Raw genomic sequence first — 5365 nt, 5'->3', positions numbered from 1 at the left:
TCTCTGTGTAGCCCTGACTGTCCTAGAACTCCCGTTGTAGACCAGGCTAGCCTTGAACTCAGAGATCTGCCTGCCTCTGTCTCCCAAGTGCTAGGATCAAAGGCATGCACCATCATATCTGTCTTGAAAAATGAACTTTTATGAAGGATGAAATTCACAGTTAAGAATCAAAACTTAAACCTAGAAATAATGTGTGAGATATTTAAGAAGAATATTATAAAATTTCATTAAAATATGTTGTGAAATGACAGCTGAACACAGAGACACCTCGTGGCTGCAGCTAGGGAGGCACAATGTCAAAAAGATACTGATTTCCCCAAATAGGTCCATAGTAAAATGCAGTTCTGGTCAAGCCTGGAAAGACTTTCTAATGGAATTTAGTAAGATGATTCTAATGTCTCTGTGGAGAAACAAGTGCTGAGGACAGCTGAAGACTCCACGGAAGAGCTTCCTGTTGTGGGCATTAAAACTTCCCGTCCAGTTTCACGGATGAGTGAGGTCCTGGGGCAGAGAAAACTCTAGATCAGGAGAACTCAGAGATTCCCTTCACATATAGAAATGCTGCACAGCACAGGAGAGTAGAGAAGGGGCAGGTTGGCTACTAAACGGGGCTGGGAAAATAAAATAAAACAGGACCCTACCTTACAGCATCTACAAATGTCAGTTTCAGAAGGATTAAACCTTAAAAGGAAAAAAAAAAACATTAGAATACAGAAAAATCTCTTTGACTTTAGAGAAAATTTTCTTTTTTCCTTTTTCTTTTTTCGGCTGTTTTGGTCTTTGATAGAGGGTCTTGCTGTGTTGCCCTGGCTGGTGTAACTCTTTATGTAGACCCATGATTTTCCCATCTCTGCCTCCCAAGGGTTGACACCACAGGTGTGAGCCACTATATCTGACTTAGAAAAAGATATTTTGCTGGGCAGCGGTGGTGCATGCCTTTAATCCCAGCACTCGGGAGGCAGAGGCAGGTAGATCTCTATGAGTTCTAGGCCAGCCTGGTGTACAGAGTGAGTTCCAGGATAGTCAAGGCTACATAGAGAAACCCTCTCTCAAAAAACCAATATATATATATATTTATGTATGTGGGTATTTTACTCTGCATGTGTGTCTGTGTACCACTTGTGTGCCTGGTGCCCATGGAGACCAGAACAGGGTGTCAGACCCCCTGGAACTGGAGTTACAGACTGTTGTGAGCCACCATGTGGGTGCTGGGAATGGAATCCAAGTCCTATCCTCTGGAAAGGCAGCCAGTGCTCTTAACCACTGAGACATCTCTCAGGCCCTTAACCACACACTCTTTTCAAACGCTACACTCCAAGTCCAGCACTAACAACTCAAGCCTGGGCACAGAGGCCACCCTGGGCTGCATTATCTACTTTATATGTTCAAATGATTGTGGAGGTGACAGGTAGTCTGGCAGCTACAGAGAACAAGGCTGGCTTAAGAGTGGTGCTTGCTAAACTTCAGGAAGAGAGGAGGGATGTCTCGCTCAGGCAACAGGAGCAGGAAGTCACCCAGGGAAGATAAGAAGGCACCTTTGTAGCTGAAGGTTTTCCTGTGTCCCGCCCGGTCTGCAGCTGCTCAGACCCAAGTAAACACACAGAGGCTTATATTAATTACAACTGCTCAGCCATTAGCTCAGGCCTACCACTGACTAGCTCCTACACTCAAACTCAGCCCATTTTTGTTCATCTATATGTCGCCATGTGTTCTGTGGCTTTACCTGTGTGCCGTTACATGCTGCTCCCTGGATGGCAGGCTGGCATCTCCTGACTCAGCCTTCCTCTTTCCAGAATTCTCCTTGTCTGCTTATCCCGCATATACTTCCTGCCTGGCTACTGGCCAATCAGTGTTTTATTAAACCAGTATACAAAAGCATTATCCCACAGCACACCTTGTATGTAGAGAACTAAATAATTACAAGTAAGGCCAGACTTGACTTGCCCTTATTATCTCCGTGAGCCTGCAGCGGTACACAGTATCAGAGATGAAGTCTTCCTCCTCCATCTGGGACTAGCCTTCGCCACTGTTGGAGGTAACAGCCCTGCAGCTTACTGGCCCTCCGGCCAATGGCAAAGGCTGTTAGGCAGGACTCACTCCTGTAAACCCCACCCCAGTCCTAGCTAGCTGTTGGCACCTGGTAAATGCTCAAGAAATACTTAGAGTTTTCAAGCTTTGTTAATTTTATATGCCCAGGCCATCTATATAATCAGATGTTATAGAGGAAAGAGCTGTGGTTTAAAGACAGGAGGGGGACAGGGGGCAACAGGTAGATCTGGGGCAGGCCCTGACTCCCTCATGATCTTGACTTGCACATGGCCCTGGAACCTGTGCCCGCATGTAAGGTCCCGTAGGAGTGACAGAGAGAAATCAAGGCATGCAGTAATGTATGGATAGCCCAGCACAGATGCATGGGCAGTACAGTGTAGATGCGCAGCACATATACCTTGGGTCTGTCCATCAGAGCGGGTAGAGGGAGGCAATTGCATTGCGTGGGCTTTCACACAGGAAGGAAATGTGCACAGTGGTTTGAGCACAAACCTAGGCTGTGGGTCTTATCTAAACCCCAGCTTTGCCACACATGGGCCCTGCGACCAGAGGATGATAGATGATACTTTATAGGGATACGTAAGTGTTAAAGGAATTGGGTTCACTCCGTAAATATTTACCATGTGACTCATCCCTGCCTCGTACGGTCCCCATGCAGGGAAGAAATGTTCATTCCTAGCAGCTGGATGCTGGCATTAAAGGACAAACGGTGGTTAATAGGTAAGCTTTGGAGGGCAGTGCCCCGCCATGCGATGGTCCTTTAGCAGGGGAATTCTCTGGGGTGCAGAACTGATTTCTGTACATGAAGATACAAATGGAAGGAGATTAGCTGGGAATTCAGCTTAGCAGTCCTCAGCGGAGGGTTGGTCCCGGATGCACAAAGCATGGTGCTCAGTCTCTAGTACTACACAAACTGGGTGTGGCAGTTCACACCTGGAATCCCAGCATTTGGGAAGTAGAGATGGGGACCAGAAGTTCAAGGTTGTCTTTCACTACTAAGACCAAGGCCAGCCTGGAATATATGAAGTAGTATTTGAATTTATATAATTAAATTAAAAATAAAATACACAATTAAATACTAAAATATTTATAAATGGGGAAACAAATGACCTGATTTTTTACTGGGCCTCAAGCATGAACAACAGAAGAAGAGAACCCGTGTCTGTGTCCTGAGGAGCCTGAGATCTGGGGGCAGAGTTCACTGTCCGCTGAGAACCACAGTTGCAGACCTGAATGAGGCAGGCCATGCTACAGGGTGGCGGGAAGCATCCCTGATGTGCCAAGGCCCATGGGAAGGTCCTACGGGAGACAACCCAAGGCTGACTCTGTGTGGGGGACCAGACTGTCAAGGACGGAGGGAGCCAGAGTAAGACACTTGCCCTGTAGTGCAGCCTGGGGTGGCTAAGGGGGGTGGGGGGTGATAAGCCACACTGTGCAGAGCCCAGAGTGCCTGGGCACTGACTGAGCTGGCCTGGACTGGGGCAGGGATACAAAGCCCTGACCACTCCTGTTATTACCTACAAGGCCACCAATAAGGTGAGAACTGGGGGATGGCAGTTGGCCTAAGATTCAGAGAAATAGGCATTGTTCTGGGAGACTTGGGCACGAGGCCATGATGGCAGTCACTGAACTGGGATTTTGGATACGGCATCATGCCGGAGGAAGGACCAGGGCCAGGGCAAGGTGAATGAGGAGAACCAAGACAGGGGCTCTGGCCTTTGAACTGAGTCAACCAAGCAGCCAGGGAAGAGCGGGCCACTCATAATGACCCACCATCTGAGGATGATATGAGCAAGTCTTTGGGGACTTTAGGAAGTGACCTCTGCTGAGGGATCTTTCCAACCACACCGTATAGTAGTCCCACCCACACCCACTTCCAGTCTCCAGCCACACAGGCTGTCCTTTGTAGCACTCGCTACCACCTGAAGGGGTCCCATTTGCTCACTGTTGCTGAATATTGACATTGGCCCTGGAAAGCCCAGCCCTGGGCATGTTGCACTACCCCCCACCCACCCCCACCCCGAGCTGCACACTGCCCCACCCCCATGTGCCACCCGGCTCCAGGACTGAGATGTTACAGGTGCTTGGCTTGTAGGGAGAGAGGCAGCTGTAGTGGAGGACACAGGGCCACGGGCCCAGAGCCCACAGTGGAGGTAGAAGCCTCAGCATGAGCACAAATGGCTTTGGATGTACTGAGTGCTCCAGACTCAGAAAGATCCACTCAGAAAAGGGGGTGCCCCTGGGTAAGATGGGTGAGGGGGCCGCCTAGAGGTGCTGAACTGGGATCTGGTTGGCTGAGGTTGACATGGACAGCTGGGTGCTAGGGGACGGAACTCGTGGTAAGAGGAGATCAGATTGGGAAGAGAGGCCGGGGCCTGATAGGGGTCTCAATGCTGCTGTGGGTGCTGTTAGGGACTTTATTCCTTGGGTTGGGAAAGCTATTAGTCATTTCTAAGCAAGGGAGGTGATTGGATTAGACCCCTGATTTGTAAAGATCAAGCTGGTTGGGTGTGGAAGATGGACTAAAGAAGAGAGTCAGGGAACAGAGAGAGCAGGGGAAAGCCATGTCTGAGTGAGAGGTGACCTGCCTGGGCTGAGGCAGGGCATGGGTCTGGGGATGAATGGGATCATGAAGACCAGAGAGAAGCCGTGGGCCATACTTCCCTATGGATAAAACTAGCCCAGACAAAAGGTTTGCTGTCTGGGAGGACTTTGGCCGTTTGAACACTCAGGAGGGCATATTGTACTGACATGGGAGTGTGTTGGCTTCTTAGCCAGCAGATGCTGACTCTCAGCCAGGCACCGGATATCCCCTCCCAGTCACCCAGACAGCAGGGGAGCCCCCATCTGACAGAAGCAATCCCCAGGCTGTTTCTTCACCTGAAGCCATTAGTACGGGATGGGCCTATAGCCATCCCCGCACTCAGGCATGCTCTATAAGGAAGCTGCCCCTGGACCCTGCTCTAAACGGTTGAGGGATTTCTTCAGGTTCAGAGCCCAGAGGGTGGGAATATGTGCAAAAGCAGGCCGTTCTGGGCAGCAGGACGGACTGCAGAAGGCCGGAGGGCAGGCAGGGTGCAGGCGTGGCCCAGGCATTCTGAGGGCCTTGTGGCTGCACTCCAACAAGAACCCAGTCACTACCCTCTCCCTGACCTAACTCACTCCCAACAGCCCATCCGAGTCACCTCCCCAAACCAGGCTTCAGCAAGTGCCGGACAGGGTGGACTTTCAGGGAACGTGAAGATTTTCTTTAAATACAACATCCGAAGCTGCAAGCGATGTGTATTATTCACTTGCTCTTTTCTTTTTGATTGTT

Source organism: Peromyscus californicus, unplaced genomic scaffold (assembly GCF_007827085.1).
Source record: "Peromyscus californicus insignis strain IS unplaced genomic scaffold, ASM782708v3 Scaffold_14__1_contigs__length_90479793_seg_2, whole genome shotgun sequence".
In the NCBI taxonomy this organism is placed as follows: Eukaryota; Metazoa; Chordata; class Mammalia; order Rodentia; family Cricetidae; genus Peromyscus; species Peromyscus californicus.
The sequence above is the reverse complement of the archived record's forward strand: the minus strand, read 5'-3'. Positions refer to the sequence as shown.